At 47.6% G+C, this 16,908-nt stretch overlaps 12 non-coding genes across 12 annotated transcripts; all 12 read left to right on the forward strand.

Moving 5' to 3' along the window:
- Positions 1-38: 38 nt before the first annotated feature.
- On the forward strand, positions 39-157 carry LOC126274981 (5S ribosomal RNA). The gene has a single exon (XR_007550519.1). It is a non-coding gene; the product is annotated as a 5S ribosomal RNA (ribosomal RNA).
- Positions 158-1,627: 1,470 nt separating this feature from the next.
- On the forward strand, positions 1,628-1,746 carry LOC126274982 (5S ribosomal RNA). Its single transcript, XR_007550520.1, has one exon. It is a non-coding gene; the product is annotated as a 5S ribosomal RNA (ribosomal RNA).
- Positions 1,747-3,216: 1,470 nt separating this feature from the next.
- Positions 3,217-3,335, forward strand: LOC126274983 (5S ribosomal RNA). The gene has a single exon (XR_007550521.1). It is a non-coding gene; the product is annotated as a 5S ribosomal RNA (ribosomal RNA).
- A 1,470-nt stretch (positions 3,336-4,805) lies between these two features.
- Positions 4,806-4,924, forward strand: LOC126274984 (5S ribosomal RNA). Its single transcript, XR_007550522.1, has one exon. It is a non-coding gene; the product is annotated as a 5S ribosomal RNA (ribosomal RNA).
- A 1,470-nt stretch (positions 4,925-6,394) lies between these two features.
- Positions 6,395-6,513, forward strand: LOC126274985 (5S ribosomal RNA). The gene has a single exon (XR_007550523.1). It is a non-coding gene; the product is annotated as a 5S ribosomal RNA (ribosomal RNA).
- A 1,470-nt stretch (positions 6,514-7,983) lies between these two features.
- LOC126274986 (5S ribosomal RNA) lies at positions 7,984-8,102 on the forward strand. Its single transcript, XR_007550524.1, has one exon. It is a non-coding gene; the product is annotated as a 5S ribosomal RNA (ribosomal RNA).
- Positions 8,103-8,964: 862 nt separating this feature from the next.
- Positions 8,965-9,083, forward strand: LOC126274987 (5S ribosomal RNA). Its single transcript, XR_007550525.1, has one exon. It is a non-coding gene; the product is annotated as a 5S ribosomal RNA (ribosomal RNA).
- Positions 9,084-10,553: 1,470 nt separating this feature from the next.
- On the forward strand, positions 10,554-10,672 carry LOC126274988 (5S ribosomal RNA). Its single transcript, XR_007550526.1, has one exon. It is a non-coding gene; the product is annotated as a 5S ribosomal RNA (ribosomal RNA).
- A 1,470-nt stretch (positions 10,673-12,142) lies between these two features.
- Positions 12,143-12,261, forward strand: LOC126274990 (5S ribosomal RNA). Its single transcript, XR_007550528.1, has one exon. It is a non-coding gene; the product is annotated as a 5S ribosomal RNA (ribosomal RNA).
- A 1,470-nt stretch (positions 12,262-13,731) lies between these two features.
- On the forward strand, positions 13,732-13,850 carry LOC126274991 (5S ribosomal RNA). Its single transcript, XR_007550529.1, has one exon. It is a non-coding gene; the product is annotated as a 5S ribosomal RNA (ribosomal RNA).
- Positions 13,851-14,712: 862 nt separating this feature from the next.
- Positions 14,713-14,831, forward strand: LOC126274992 (5S ribosomal RNA). The gene has a single exon (XR_007550530.1). It is a non-coding gene; the product is annotated as a 5S ribosomal RNA (ribosomal RNA).
- A 1,470-nt stretch (positions 14,832-16,301) lies between these two features.
- LOC126274993 (5S ribosomal RNA) lies at positions 16,302-16,420 on the forward strand. Its single transcript, XR_007550531.1, has one exon. It is a non-coding gene; the product is annotated as a 5S ribosomal RNA (ribosomal RNA).
- Positions 16,421-16,908: the final 488 nt, after the last annotated feature.

Raw genomic sequence — 16,908 nt, forward strand, 5'->3', positions numbered from 1 at the left:
CGAAGCCTTCTTCTGCCGTGCGGCTACTGTATAAGGACGCCAACGGCCATACCATGTTGAATACACCGGTTCTCGTCCGATCACCGAAGTTAAGCAACATCGGGCCCGGTTAGTACTTGGATGGGTGACCGCCTGGGAACACCGGGTGCTGTTGGCTCCCTCTCTTCTTTTAAATTTTATGTCACTACACCTGCCAGCCCTCTTTTCATGCAAACTCTCAGGTGCGACAAAGATGCTTCCACAAGCATTTTAAACTACTGTATTAAACGTAAGATGCGAAATTACAGTAATGAACTCAGTTTGAACAAGAATGCGCGGAGGAAGAGTGCTAGGATCTCGTTGAAAATAACGAAACACTGCGAATCGACAGATGTGCTCTTGAAACGCGTCAGAGAGTACTGTTTTGTAGGAGCACTAAATTCCAAAAACTAACTACATTAAAGAAAGACCTGTTCCCGTCTGACCACCGAAGAAAAGCAACAACGTCAGTATTCGGATCGGCGACCGCCTGGGAACTCTGGCTGTCTTCATTTCTTGCTTTCTTGTCACTACTCCTGCCAGCCCTTTTTTCATGCTACCTTTCTCAAGTGACAAAGATGCTTCCATACTGATTTTAAACTATCGTTAGATACGATATTAAGGAATTCAGTTTGAAAAGAGTGCGCCAAGGAAGACTTCCAAAGAGTCTCTGGAATAATAAAAACAGTATGAAGTGACAGAAATGTTGTGAAAAACGTCAGGGCATATTGTTTTGTAGCAGTGCACAAGGGCAAATTTGTAAACAAAAATTTACCTTTCGTCGCTACAAGAGATATATACTTTGCCGAAAAGCCTGTGTCTTGTGTGCATGTTTTCGCACCTTTCCACGGCATGGCGCAGCACAGAGCGGCACTGGTAGCTCCGAACGCCCGCACACGGCGCCTCGGACTCGCCGGTTCGGGCCGCGCCCATCTCGCAGATGCTTCTCGTACTTGTGCTGTCATATGGACCGCGACCCGAGCGGCAGCGAGCGGCAGTCGAGCTAAGTCGGGACAAGTCGGGACGGAAGGGGACAGCCGAGAATGAACCGTGCAAATTACGCAAATATCTGGAAGCGCGACGAGTGTCAGGCAGGTGAGAACGCTTCCCTCTGTCTTCATTTCTTGCTATCTTGTCACTACCCCTGCCAGCCCTTTTTTCATGCTACCTTTCTCATGTGACAAAGATGCTTCCATACTGATTTTAAACTATCGTAAGATACGATATTAAGGAACTCAGTTTGAAAAGAGTGCGCCGAGGAAGACTTCCAAAGAGTCTCTGGAAATAACAAAACAGTATGAAGTGACAGAAATGTTGTGAAATACGTCAGGGCATATTGTTTTGTAGCAGTGCACAACGGCAAATTTGTAAACAAAAATTTACCTTTCGTCGCTACAAGAGATGGATACTTTGTCGAACAAACGAATGACAGGCGGTGCAACGAGCAGCTGTGTTGTGCGTCTGACCCACGTGGCGGCGCGCCGCACTGCGCGTCGCCTTCGAGGTGGAAGGACGTGCTTTGCGTCAAATGTGCCACCGAAAACGGCGATTGCGTGTGTTGGGAGGAGAGGCGAAGCCTTCTTCTGCCGTGCGGCTACTGTATAAGGACGCCAACGGCCATACCATGTTGAATACACCGGTTCTCGTCCGATCACCGAAGTTAAGCAACATCGGGCCCGGTTAGTACTTGGATGGGTGACCGCCTGGGAACACCGGGTGCTGTTGGCTCCCTCTCTTCTTTTAAATTTTATGTCACTACACCTGCCAGCCCTCTTTTCATGCAAACTCTCAGGTGCGACAAAGATGCTTCCACAAGCATTTTAAACTACTGTATTAAACGTAAGATGCGAAATTACAGTAATGAACTCAGTTTGAACAAGAATGCGCGGAGGAAGAGTGCTAGGATCTCGTTGAAAATAACGAAACACTGCGAATCGACAGATGTGCTCTTGAAACGCGTCAGAGAGTACTGTTTTGTAGGAGCACTAAATTCCAAAAACTAACTACATTAAAGAAAGACCTGTTCCCGTCTGACCACCGAAGAAAAGCAACAACGTCAGTATTCGGATCGGCGACCGCCTGGGAACTCTGGCTGTCTTCATTTCTTGCTTTCTTGTCACTACTCCTGCCAGCCCTTTTTTCATGCTACCTTTCTCAAGTGACAAAGATGCTTCCATACTGATTTTAAACTATCGTTAGATACGATATTAAGGAATTCAGTTTGAAAAGAGTGCGCCAAGGAAGACTTCCAAAGAGTCTCTGGAATAATAAAAACAGTATGAAGTGACAGAAATGTTGTGAAAAACGTCAGGGCATATTGTTTTGTAGCAGTGCACAAGGGCAAATTTGTAAACAAAAATTTACCTTTCGTCGCTACAAGAGATATATACTTTGCCGAAAAGCCTGTGTCTTGTGTGCATGTTTTCGCACCTTTCCACGGCATGGCGCAGCATAGAGCGGCACTGGTAGCTCCGAACGCCCGCACACGGCGCCTCGGACTCGCCGGTTCGGGCCGCGCCCATCTCGCAGATGCTTCTCGTACTTGTGCTGTCATATGGACCGCGACCCGAGCGGCAGCGAGCGGCAGTCGAGCTAAGTCGGGACAAGTCGGGACGGAAGGGGACAGCCGAGAATGAACCGTGCAAATTACGCAAATATCTGGAAGCGCGACGAGTGTCAGGCAGGTGAGAACGCTTCCCTCTGTCTTCATTTCTTGCTATCTTGTCACTACCCCTGCCAGCCCTTTTTTCATGCTACCTTTCTCATGTGACAAAGATGCTTCCATACTGATTTTAAACTATCGTAAGATACGATATTAAGGAACTCAGTTTGAAAAGAGTGCGCCGAGGAAGACTTCCAAAGAGTCTCTGGAAATAACAAAACAGTATGAAGTGACAGAAATGTTGTGAAATACGTCAGGGCATATTGTTTTGTAGCAGTGCACAACGGCAAATTTGTAAACAAAAATTTACCTTTCGTCGCTACAAGAGATGGATACTTTGTCGAACAAACGAATGACAGGCGGTGCAACGAGCAGCTGTGTTGTGCGTCTGACCCACGTGGCGGCGCGCCGCACTGCGCGTCGCCTTCGAGGTGGAAGGACGTGCTTTGCGTCAAATGTGCCACCGAAAACGGCGATTGCGTGTGTTGGGAGGAGAGGCGAAGCCTTCTTCTGCCGTGCGGCTACTGTATAAGGACGCCAACGGCCATACCATGTTGAATACACCGGTTCTCGTCCGATCACCGAAGTTAAGCAACATCGGGCCCGGTTAGTACTTGGATGGGTGACCGCCTGGGAACACCGGGTGCTGTTGGCTCCCTCTCTTCTTTTAAATTTTATGTCACTACACCTGCCAGCCCTCTTTTCATGCAAACTCTCAGGTGCGACAAAGATGCTTCCACAAGCATTTTAAACTACTGTATTAAACGTAAGATGCGAAATTACAGTAATGAACTCAGTTTGAACAAGAATGCGCGGAGGAAGAGTGCTAGGATCTCGTTGAAAATAACGAAACACTGCGAATCGACAGATGTGCTCTTGAAACGCGTCAGAGAGTACTGTTTTGTAGGAGCACTAAATTCCAAAAACTAACTACATTAAAGAAAGACCTGTTCCCGTCTGACCACCGAAGAAAAGCAACAACGTCAGTATTCGGATCGGCGACCGCCTGGGAACTCTGGCTGTCTTCATTTCTTGCTTTCTTGTCACTACTCCTGCCAGCCCTTTTTTCATGCTACCTTTCTCAAGTGACAAAGATGCTTCCATACTGATTTTAAACTATCGTTAGATACGATATTAAGGAATTCAGTTTGAAAAGAGTGCGCCAAGGAAGACTTCCAAAGAGTCTCTGGAATAATAAAAACAGTATGAAGTGACAGAAATGTTGTGAAAAACGTCAGGGCATATTGTTTTGTAGCAGTGCACAAGGGCAAATTTGTAAACAAAAATTTACCTTTCGTCGCTACAAGAGATATATACTTTGCCGAAAAGCCTGTGTCTTGTGTGCATGTTTTCGCACCTTTCCACGGCATGGCGCAGCACAGAGCGGCACTGGTAGCTCCGAACGCCCGCACACGGCGCCTCGGACTCGCCGGTTCGGGCCGCGCCCATCTCGCAGATGCTTCTCGTACTTGTGCTGTCATATGGACCGCGACCCGAGCGGCAGCGAGCGGCAGTCGAGCTAAGTCGGGACAAGTCGGGACGGAAGGGGACAGCCGAGAATGAACCGTGCAAATTACGCAGATATCTGGAAGCGCGACGAGTGTCAGGCAGGTGAGAACGCTTCCCTCTGTCTTCATTTCTTGCTATCTTGTCACTACCCCTGCCAGCCCTTTTTTCATGCTACCTTTCTCATGTGACAAAGATGCTTCCATACTGATTTTAAACTATCGTAAGATACGATATTAAGGAACTCAGTTTGAAAAGAGTGCGCCGAGGAAGACTTCCAAAGAGTCTCTGGAAATAACAAAACAGTATGAAGTGACAGAAATGTTGTGAAATACGTCAGGGCATATTGTTTTGTAGCAGTGCACAACGGCAAATTTGTAAACAAAAATTTACCTTTCGTCGCTACAAGAGATGGATACTTTGTCGAACAAACGAATGACAGGCGGTGCAACGAGCAGCTGTGTTGTGCGTCTGACCCACGTGGCGGCGCGCCGCACTGCGCGTCGCCTTCGAGGTGGAAGGACGTGCTTTGCGTCAAATGTGCCACCGAAAACGGCGATTGCGTGTGTTGGGAGGAGAGGCGAAGCCTTCTTCTGCCGTGCGGCTACTGTATAAGGACGCCAACGGCCATACCATGTTGAATACACCGGTTCTCGTCCGATCACCGAAGTTAAGCAACATCGGGCCCGGTTAGTACTTGGATGGGTGACCGCCTGGGAACACCGGGTGCTGTTGGCTCCCTCTCTTCTTTTAAATTTTATGTCACTACACCTGCCAGCCCTCTTTTCATGCAAACTCTCAGGTGCGACAAAGATGCTTCCACAAGCATTTTAAACTACTGTATTAAACGTAAGATGCGAAATTACAGTAATGAACTCAGTTTGAACAAGAATGCGCGGAGGAAGAGTGCTAGGATCTCGTTGAAAATAACGAAACACTGCGAATCGACAGATGTGCTCTTGAAACGCGTCAGAGAGTACTGTTTTGTAGGAGCACTAAATTCCAAAAACTAACTACATTAAAGAAAGACCTGTTCCCGTCTGACCACCGAAGAAAAGCAACAACGTCAGTATTCGGATCGGCGACCGCCTGGGAACTCTGGCTGTCTTCATTTCTTGCTTTCTTGTCACTACTCCTGCCAGCCCTTTTTTCATGCTACCTTTCTCAAGTGACAAAGATGCTTCCATACTGATTTTAAACTATCGTTAGATACGATATTAAGGAATTCAGTTTGAAAAGAGTGCGCCAAGGAAGACTTCCAAAGAGTCTCTGGAATAATAAAAACAGTATGAAGTGACCGAAATGTTGTGAAAAACGTCAGGGCATATTGTTTTGTAGCAGTGCACAAGGGCAAATTTGTAAACAAAAATTTACCTTTCGTCGCTACAAGAGATATATACTTTGCCGAAAAGCCTGTGTCTTGTGTGCATGTTTTCGCACCTTTCCACGGCATGGCGCAGCACAGAGCGGCACTGGTAGCTCCGAACGCCCGCACACGGCGCCTCGGACTCGCCGGTTCGGGCCGCGCCCATCTCGCAGATGCTTCTCGTACTTGTGCTGTCATATGGACCGCGACCCGAGCGGCAGCGAGCGGCAGTCGAGCTAAGTCGGGACAAGTCGGGACGGAAGGGGACAGCCGAGAATGAACCGTGCAAATTACGCAAATATCTGGAAGCGCGACGAGTGTCAGGCAGGTGAGAACGCTTCCCTCTGTCTTCATTTCTTGCTATCTTGTCACTACCCCTGCCAGCCCTTTTTTCATGCTACCTTTCTCATGTGACAAAGATGCTTCCATACTGATTTTAAACTATCGTAAGATACGATATTAAGGAACTCAGTTTGAAAAGAGTGCGCCGAGGAAGACTTCCAAAGAGTCTCTGGAAATAACAAAACAGTATGAAGTGACAGAAATGTTGTGAAATACGTCAGGGCATATTGTTTTGTAGCAGTGCACAACGGCAAATTTGTAAACAAAAATTTACCTTTCGTCGCTACAAGAGATGGATACTTTGTCGAACAAACGAATGACAGGCGGTGCAACGAGCAGCTGTGTTGTGCGTCTGACCCACGTGGCGGCGCGCCGCACTGCGCGTCGCCTTCGAGGTGGAAGGACGTGCTTTGCGTCAAATGTGCCACCGAAAACGGCGATTGCGTGTGTTGGGAGGAGAGGCGAAGCCTTCTTCTGCCGTGCGGCTACTGTATAAGGACGCCAACGGCCATACCATGTTGAATACACCGGTTCTCGTCCGATCACCGAAGTTAAGCAACATCGGGCCCGGTTAGTACTTGGATGGGTGACCGCCTGGGAACACCGGGTGCTGTTGGCTCCCTCTCTTCTTTTAAATTTTATGTCACTACACCTGCCAGCCCTCTTTTCATGCAAACTCTCAGGTGCGACAAAGATGCTTCCACAAGCATTTTAAACTACTGTATTAAACGTAAGATGCGAAATTACAGTAATGAACTCAGTTTGAACAAGAATGCGCGGAGGAAGAGTGCTAGGATCTCGTTGAAAATAACGAAACACTGCGAATCGACAGATGTGCTCTTGAAACGCGTCAGAGAGTACTGTTTTGTAGGAGCACTAAATTCCAAAAACTAACTACATTAAAGAAAGACCTGTTCCCGTCTGACCACCGAAGAAAAGCAACAACGTCAGTATTCGGATCGGCGACCGCCTGGGAACTCTGGCTGTCTTCATTTCTTGCTTTCTTGTCACTACTCCTGCCAGCCCTTTTTTCATGCTACCTTTCTCAAGTGACAAAGATGCTTCCATACTGATTTTAAACTATCGTTAGATACGATATTAAGGAATTCAGTTTGAAAAGAGTGCGCCAAGGAAGACTTCCAAAGAGTCTCTGGAATAATAAAAACAGTATGAAGTGACAGAAATGTTGTGAAAAACGTCAGGGCATATTGTTTTGTAGCAGTGCACAAGGGCAAATTTGTAAACAAAAATTTACCTTTCGTCGCTACAAGAGATATATACTTTGCCGAAAAGCCTGTGTCTTGTGTGCATGTTTTCGCACCTTTCCACGGCATGGCGCAGCACAGAGCGGCACTGGTAGCTCCGAACGCCCGCACACGGCGCCTCGGACTCGCCGGTTCGGGCCGCGCCCATCTCGCAGATGCTTCTCGTACTTGTGCTGTCATATGGACCGCGACCCGAGCGGCAGCGAGCGGCAGTCGAGCTAAGTCGGGACAAGTCGGGACGGAAGGGGACAGCCGAGAATGAACCGTGCAAATTACGCAAATATCTGGAAGCGCGACGAGTGTCAGGCAGGTGAGAACGCTTCCCTCTGTCTTCATTTCTTGCTATCTTGTCACTACCCCTGCCAGCCCTTTTTTCATGCTACCTTTCTCATGTGACAAAGATGCTTCCATACTGATTTTAAACTATCGTAAGATACGATATTAAGGAACTCAGTTTGAAAAGAGTGCGCCGAGGAAGACTTCCAAAGAGTCTCTGGAAATAACAAAACAGTATGAAGTGACAGAAATGTTGTGAAATACGTCAGGGCATATTGTTTTGTAGCAGTGCACAACGGCAAATTTGTAAACAAAAATTTACCTTTCGTCGCTACAAGAGATGGATACTTTGTCGAACAAACGAATGACAGGCGGTGCAACGAGCAGCTGTGTTGTGCGTCTGACCCACGTGGCGGCGCGCCGCACTGCGCGTCGCCTTCGAGGTGGAAGGACGTGCTTTGCGTCAAATGTGCCACCGAAAACGGCGATTGCGTGTGTTGGGAGGAGAGGCGAAGCCTTCTTCTGCCGTGCGGCTACTGTATAAGGACGCCAACGGCCATACCATGTTGAATACACCGGTTCTCGTCCGATCACCGAAGTTAAGCAACATCGGGCCCGGTTAGTACTTGGATGGGTGACCGCCTGGGAACACCGGGTGCTGTTGGCTCCCTCTCTTCTTTTAAATTTTATGTCACTACACCTGCCAGCCCTCTTTTCATGCAAACTCTCAGGTGCGACAAAGATGCTTCCACAAGCATTTTAAACTACTGTATTAAACGTAAGATGCGAAATTACAGTAATGAACTCAGTTTGAACAAGAATGCGCGGAGGAAGAGTGCTAGGATCTCGTTGAAAATAACGAAACACTGCGAATCGACAGATGTGCTCTTGAAACGCGTCAGAGAGTACTGTTTTGTAGGAGCACTAAATTCCAAAAACTAACTACATTAAAGAAAGACCTGTTCCCGTCTGACCACCGAAGAAAAGCAACAACGTCAGTATTCGGATCGGCGACCGCCTGGGAACTCTGGCTGTCTTCATTTCTTGCTTTCTTGTCACTACTCCTGCCAGCCCTTTTTTCATGCTACCTTTCTCAAGTGACAAAGATGCTTCCATACTGATTTTAAACTATCGTTAGATACGATATTAAGGAATTCAGTTTGAAAAGAGTGCGCCGAGGAAGACTTCCAAAGAGTCTCTGGAAATAACAAAACAGTATGAAGTGACAGAAATGTTGTGAAATACGTCAGGGCATATTGTTTTGTAGCAGTGCACAACGGCAAATTTGTAAACAAAAATTTACCTTTCGTCGCTACAAGAGATGGATACTTTGTCGAACAAACGAATGACAGGCGGTGCAACGAGCAGCTGTGTTGTGCGTCTGACCCACGTGGCGGCGCGCCGCACTGCGCGTCGCCTTCGAGGTGGAAGGACGTGCTTTGCGTCAAATGTGCCACCGAAAACGGCGATTGCGTGTGTTGGGAGGAGAGGCGAAGCCTTCTTCTGCCGTGCGGCTACTGTATAAGGACGCCAACGGCCATACCATGTTGAATACACCGGTTCTCGTCCGATCACCGAAGTTAAGCAACATCGGGCCCGGTTAGTACTTGGATGGGTGACCGCCTGGGAACACCGGGTGCTGTTGGCTCCCTCTCTTCTTTTAAATTTTATGTCACTACACCTGCCAGCCCTCTTTTCATGCAAACTCTCAGGTGCGACAAAGATGCTTCCACAAGCATTTTAAACTACTGTATTAAACGTAAGATGCGAAATTACAGTAATGAACTCAGTTTGAACAAGAATGCGCGGAGGAAGAGTGCTAGGATCTCGTTGAAAATAACGAAACACTGCGAATCGACAGATGTGCTCTTGAAACGCGTCAGAGAGTACTGTTTTGTAGGAGCACTAAATTCCAAAAACTAACTACATTAAAGAAAGACCTGTTCCCGTCTGACCACCGAAGAAAAGCAACAACGTCAGTATTCGGATCGGCGACCGCCTGGGAACTCTGGCTGTCTTCATTTCTTGCTTTCTTGTCACTACTCCTGCCAGCCCTTTTTTCATGCTACCTTTCTCAAGTGACAAAGATGCTTCCATACTGATTTTAAACTATCGTTAGATACGATATTAAGGAATTCAGTTTGAAAAGAGTGCGCCAAGGAAGACTTCCAAAGAGTCTCTGGAATAATAAAAACAGTATGAAGTGACAGAAATGTTGTGAAAAACGTCAGGGCATATTGTTTTGTAGCAGTGCACAAGGGCAAATTTGTAAACAAAAATTTACCTTTCGTCGCTACAAGAGATATATACTTTGCCGAAAAGCCTGTGTCTTGTGTGCATGTTTTCGCACCTTTCCACGGCATGGCGCAGCACAGAGCGGCACTGGTAGCTCCGAACGCCCGCACACGGCGCCTCGGACTCGCCGGTTCGGGCCGCGCCCATCTCGCAGATGCTTCTCGTACTTGTGCTGTCATATGGACCGCGACCCGAGCGGCAGCGAGCGGCAGTCGAGCTAAGTCGGGACAAGTCGGGACGGAAGGGGACAGCCGAGAATGAACCGTGCAAATTACGCAAATATCTGGAAGCGCGACGAGTGTCAGGCAGGTGAGAACGCTTCCCTCTGTCTTCATTTCTTGCTATCTTGTCACTACCCCTGCCAGCCCTTTTTTCATGCTACCTTTCTCATGTGACAAAGATGCTTCCATACTGATTTTAAACTATCGTAAGATACGATATTAAGGAACTCAGTTTGAAAAGAGTGCGCCGAGGAAGACTTCCAAAGAGTCTCTGGAAATAACAAAACAGTATGAAGTGACAGAAATGTTGTGAAATACGTCAGGGCATATTGTTTTGTAGCAGTGCACAACGGCAAATTTGTAAACAAAAATTTACCTTTCGTCGCTACAAGAGATGGATACTTTGTCGAACAAACGAATGACAGGCGGTGCAACGAGCAGCTGTGTTGTGCGTCTGACCCACGTGGCGGCGCGCCGCACTGCGCGTCGCCTTCGAGGTGGAAGGACGTGCTTTGCGTCAAATGTGCCACCGAAAACGGCGATTGCGTGTGTTGGGAGGAGAGGCGAAGCCTTCTTCTGCCGTGCGGCTACTGTATAAGGACGCCAACGGCCATACCATGTTGAATACACCGGTTCTCGTCCGATCACCGAAGTTAAGCAACATCGGGCCCGGTTAGTACTTGGATGGGTGACCGCCTGGGAACACCGGGTGCTGTTGGCTCCCTCTCTTCTTTTAAATTTTATGTCACTACACCTGCCAGCCCTCTTTTCATGCAAACTCTCAGGTGCGACAAAGATGCTTCCACAAGCATTTTAAACTACTGTATTAAACGTAAGATGCGAAATTACAGTAATGAACTCAGTTTGAACAAGAATGCGCGGAGGAAGAGTGCTAGGATCTCGTTGAAAATAACGAAACACTGCGAATCGACAGATGTGCTCTTGAAACGCGTCAGAGAGTACTGTTTTGTAGGAGCACTAAATTCCAAAAACTAACTACATTAAAGAAAGACCTGTTCCCGTCTGACCACCGAAGAAAAGCAACAACGTCAGTATTCGGATCGGCGACCGCCTGGGAACTCTGGCTGTCTTCATTTCTTGCTTTCTTGTCACTACTCCTGCCAGCCCTTTTTTCATGCTACCTTTCTCAAGTGACAAAGATGCTTCCATACTGATTTTAAACTATCGTTAGATACGATATTAAGGAATTCAGTTTGAAAAGAGTGCGCCAAGGAAGACTTCCAAAGAGTCTCTGGAATAATAAAAACAGTATGAAGTGACCGAAATGTTGTGAAAAACGTCAGGGCATATTGTTTTGTAGCAGTGCACAAGGGCAAATTTGTAAACAAAAATTTACCTTTCGTCGCTACAAGAGATATATACTTTGCCGAAAAGCCTGTGTCTTGTGTGCATGTTTTCGCACCTTTCCACGGCATGGCGCAGCACAGAGCGGCACTGGTAGCTCCGAACGCCCGCACACGGCGCCTCGGACTCGCCGGTTCGGGCCGCGCCCATCTCGCAGATGCTTCTCGTACTTGTGCTGTCATATGGACCGCGACCCGAGCGGCAGCGAGCGGCAGTCGAGCTAAGTCGGGACAAGTCGGGACGGAAGGGGACAGCCGAGAATGAACCGTGCAAATTACGCAAATATCTGGAAGCGCGACGAGTGTCAGGCAGGTGAGAACGCTTCCCTCTGTCTTCATTTCTTGCTATCTTGTCACTACCCCTGCCAGCCCTTTTTTCATGCTACCTTTCTCATGTGACAAAGATGCTTCCATACTGATTTTAAACTATCGTAAGATACGATATTAAGGAACTCAGTTTGAAAAGAGTGCGCCGAGGAAGACTTCCAAAGAGTCTCTGGAAATAACAAAACAGTATGAAGTGACAGAAATGTTGTGAAATACGTCAGGGCATATTGTTTTGTAGCAGTGCACAACGGCAAATTTGTAAACAAAAATTTACCTTTCGTCGCTACAAGAGATGGATACTTTGTCGAACAAACGAATGACAGGCGGTGCAACGAGCAGCTGTGTTGTGCGTCTGACCCACGTGGCGGCGCGCCGCACTGCGCGTCGCCTTCGAGGTGGAAGGACGTGCTTTGCGTCAAATGTGCCACCGAAAACGGCGATTGCGTGTGTTGGGAGGAGAGGCGAAGCCTTCTTCTGCCGTGCGGCTACTGTATAAGGACGCCAACGGCCATACCATGTTGAATACACCGGTTCTCGTCCGATCACCGAAGTTAAGCAACATCGGGCCCGGTTAGTACTTGGATGGGTGACCGCCTGGGAACACCGGGTGCTGTTGGCTCCCTCTCTTCTTTTAAATTTTATGTCACTACACCTGCCAGCCCTCTTTTCATGCAAACTCTCAGGTGCGACAAAGATGCTTCCACAAGCATTTTAAACTACTGTATTAAACGTAAGATGCGAAATTACAGTAATGAACTCAGTTTGAACAAGAATGCGCGGAGGAAGAGTGCTAGGATCTCGTTGAAAATAACGAAACACTGCGAATCGACAGATGTGCTCTTGAAACGCGTCAGAGAGTACTGTTTTGTAGGAGCACTAAATTCCAAAAACTAACTACATTAAAGAAAGACCTGTTCCCGTCTGACCACCGAAGAAAAGCAACAACGTCAGTATTCGGATCGGCGACCGCCTGGGAACTCTGGCTGTCTTCATTTCTTGCTTTCTTGTCACTACTCCTGCCAGCCCTTTTTTCATGCTACCTTTCTCAAGTGACAAAGATGCTTCCATACTGATTTTAAACTATCGTTAGATACGATATTAAGGAATTCAGTTTGAAAAGAGTGCGCCAAGGAAGACTTCCAAAGAGTCTCTGGAATAATAAAAACAGTATGAAGTGACAGAAATGTTGTGAAAAACGTCAGGGCATATTGTTTTGTAGCAGTGCACAAGGGCAAATTTGTAAACAAAAATTTACCTTTCGTCGCTACAAGAGATATATACTTTGCCGAAAAGCCTGTGTCTTGTGTGCATGTTTTCGCACCTTTCCACGGCATGGCGCAGCACAGAGCGGCACTGGTAGCTCCGAACGCCCGCACACGGCGCCTCGGACTCGCCGGTTCGGGCCGCGCCCATCTCGCAGATGCTTCTCGTACTTGTGCTGTCATATGGACCGCGACCCGAGCGGCAGCGAGCGGCAGTCGAGCTAAGTCGGGACAAGTCGGGACGGAAGGGGACAGCCGAGAATGAACCGTGCAAATTACGCAAATATCTGGAAGCGCGACGAGTGTCAGGCAGGTGAGAACGCTTCCCTCTGTCTTCATTTCTTGCTATCTTGTCACTACCCCTGCCAGCCCTTTTTTCATGCTACCTTTCTCATGTGACAAAGATGCTTCCATACTGATTTTAAACTATCGTAAGATACGATATTAAGGAACTCAGTTTGAAAAGAGTGCGCCGAGGAAGACTTCCAAAGAGTCTCTGGAAATAACAAAACAGTATGAAGTGACAGAAATGTTGTGAAATACGTCAGGGCATATTGTTTTGTAGCAGTGCACAACGGCAAATTTGTAAACAAAAATTTACCTTTCGTCGCTACAAGAGATGGATACTTTGTCGAACAAACGAATGACAGGCGGTGCAACGAGCAGCTGTGTTGTGCGTCTGACCCACGTGGCGGCGCGCCGCACTGCGCGTCGCCTTCGAGGTGGAAGGACGTGCTTTGCGTCAAATGTGCCACCGAAAACGGCGATTGCGTGTGTTGGGAGGAGAGGCGAAGCCTTCTTCTGCCGTGCGGCTACTGTATAAGGACGCCAACGGCCATACCATGTTGAATACACCGGTTCTCGTCCGATCACCGAAGTTAAGCAACATCGGGCCCGGTTAGTACTTGGATGGGTGACCGCCTGGGAACACCGGGTGCTGTTGGCTCCCTCTCTTCTTTTAAATTTTATGTCACTACACCTGCCAGCCCTCTTTTCATGCAAACTCTCAGGTGCGACAAAGATGCTTCCACAAGCATTTTAAACTACTGTATTAAACGTAAGATGCGAAATTACAGTAATGAACTCAGTTTGAACAAGAATGCGCGGAGGAAGAGTGCTAGGATCTCGTTGAAAATAACGAAACACTGCGAATCGACAGATGTGCTCTTGAAACGCGTCAGAGAGTACTGTTTTGTAGGAGCACTAAATTCCAAAAACTAACTACATTAAAGAAAGACCTGTTCCCGTCTGACCACCGAAGAAAAGCAACAACGTCAGTATTCGGATCGGCGACCGCCTGGGAACTCTGGCTGTCTTCATTTCTTGCTTTCTTGTCACTACTCCTGCCAGCCCTTTTTTCATGCTACCTTTCTCAAGTGACAAAGATGCTTCCATACTGATTTTAAACTATCGTTAGATACGATATTAAGGAATTCAGTTTGAAAAGAGTGCGCCGAGGAAGACTTCCAAAGAGTCTCTGGAAATAACAAAACAGTATGAAGTGACAGAAATGTTGTGAAATACGTCAGGGCATATTGTTTTGTAGCAGTGCACAACGGCAAATTTGTAAACAAAAATTTACCTTTCGTCGCTACAAGAGATGGATACTTTGTCGAACAAACGAATGACAGGCGGTGCAACGAGCAGCTGTGTTGTGCGTCTGACCCACGTGGCGGCGCGCCGCACTGCGCGTCGCCTTCGAGGTGGAAGGACGTGCTTTGCGTCAAATGTGCCACCGAAAACGGCGATTGCGTGTGTTGGGAGGAGAGGCGAAGCCTTCTTCTGCCGTGCGGCTACTGTATAAGGACGCCAACGGCCATACCATGTTGAATACACCGGTTCTCGTCCGATCACCGAAGTTAAGCAACATCGGGCCCGGTTAGTACTTGGATGGGTGACCGCCTGGGAACACCGGGTGCTGTTGGCTCCCTCTCTTCTTTTAAATTTTATGTCACTACACCTGCCAGCCCTCTTTTCATGCAAACTCTCAGGTGCGACAAAGATGCTTCCACAAGCATTTTAAACTACTGTATTAAACGTAAGATGCGAAATTACAGTAATGAACTCAGTTTGAACAAGAATGCGCGGAGGAAGAGTGCTAGGATCTCGTTGAAAATAACGAAACACTGCGAATCGACAGATGTGCTCTTGAAACGCGTCAGAGAGTACTGTTTTGTAGGAGCACTAAATTCCAAAAACTAACTACATTAAAGAAAGACCTGTTCCCGTCTGACCACCGAAGAAAAGCAACAACGTCAGTATTCGGATCGGCGACCGCCTGGGAACTCTGGCTGTCTTCATTTCTTGCTTTCTTGTCACTACTCCTGCCAGCCCTTTTTTCATGCTACCTTTCTCAAGTGACAAAGATGCTTCCATACTGATTTTAAACTATCGTTAGATACGATATTAAGGAATTCAGTTTGAAAAGAGTGCGCCAAGGAAGACTTCCAAAGAGTCTCTGGAATAATAAAAACAGTATGAAGTGACAGAAATGTTGTGAAAAACGTCAGGGCATATTGTTTTGTAGCAGTGCACAAGGGCAAATTTGTAAACAAAAATTTACCTTTCGTCGCTACAAGAGATATATACTTTGCCGAAAAGCCTGTGTCTTGTGTGCATGTTTTCGCACCTTTCCACGGCATGGCGCAGCACAGAGCGGCACTGGTAGCTCCGAACGCCCGCACACGGCGCCTCGGACTCGCCGGTTCGGGCCGCGCCCATCTCGCAGATGCTTCTCGTACTTGTGCTGTCATATGGACCGCGACCCGAGCGGCAGCGAGCGGCAGTCGAGCTAAGTCGGGACAAGTCGGGACGGAAGGGGACAGCCGAGAATGAACCGTGCAAATTACGCAAATATCTGGAAGCGCGACGAGTGTCAGGCAGGTGAGAACGCTTCCCTCTGTCTTCATTTCTTGCTATCTTGTCACTACCCCTGCCAGCCCTTTTTTCATGCTACCTTTCTCATGTGACAAAGATGCTTCCATACTGATTTTAAACTATCGTAAGATACGATATTAAGGAACTCAGTTTGAAAAGAGTGCGCCGAGGAAGACTTCCAAAGAGTCTCTGGAAATAACAAAACAGTATGAAGTGACAGAAATGTTGTGAAATACGTCAGGGCATATTGTTTTGTAGCAGTGCACAACGGCAAATTTGTAAACAAAAATTTACCTTTCGTCGCTACAAGAGATGGATACTTTGTCGAACAAACGAATGACAGGCGGTGCAACGAGCAGCTGTGTTGTGCGTCTGACCCACGTGGCGGCGCGCCGCACTGCGCGTCGCCTTCGAGGTGGAAGGACGTGCTTTGCGTCAAATGTGCCACCGAAAACGGCGATTGCGTGTGTTGGGAGGAGAGGCGAAGCCTTCTTCTGCCGTGCGGCTACTGTATAAGGACGCCAACGGCCATACCATGTTGAATACACCGGTTCTCGTCCGATCACCGAAGTTAAGCAACATCGGGCCCGGTTAGTACTTGGATGGGTGACCGCCTGGGAACACCGGGTGCTGTTGGCTCCCTCTCTTCTTTTAAATTTTATGTCACTACACCTGCCAGCCCTCTTTTCATGCAAACTCTCAGGTGCGACAAAGATGCTTCCACAAGCATTTTAAACTACTGTATTAAACGTAAGATGCGAAATTACAGTAATGAACTCAGTTTGAACAAGAATGCGCGGAGGAAGAGTGCTAGGATCTCGTTGAAAATAACGAAACACTGCGAATCGACAGATGTGCTCTTGAAACGCGTCAGAGAGTACTGTTTTGTAGGAGCACTAAATTCCAAAAACTAACTACATTAAAGAAAGACCTGTTCCCGTCTGACCACCGAAGAAAAGCAACAACGTCAGTATTCGGATCGGCGACCGCCTGGGAACTCTGGCTGTCTTCATTTCTTGCTTTCTTGTCACTACTCCTGCCAGCCCTTTTTTCATGCTACCTTTCTCAAGTGACAAAGATGCTTCCATACTGATTTTAAACTATCGTTAGATACGATATTAAGGAAT

This window comes from Schistocerca gregaria, chromosome 5 (genome assembly GCF_023897955.1).
Source record: "Schistocerca gregaria isolate iqSchGreg1 chromosome 5, iqSchGreg1.2, whole genome shotgun sequence".
NCBI lineage: Eukaryota > Metazoa > Arthropoda > Insecta > Orthoptera > Acrididae > Schistocerca > Schistocerca gregaria.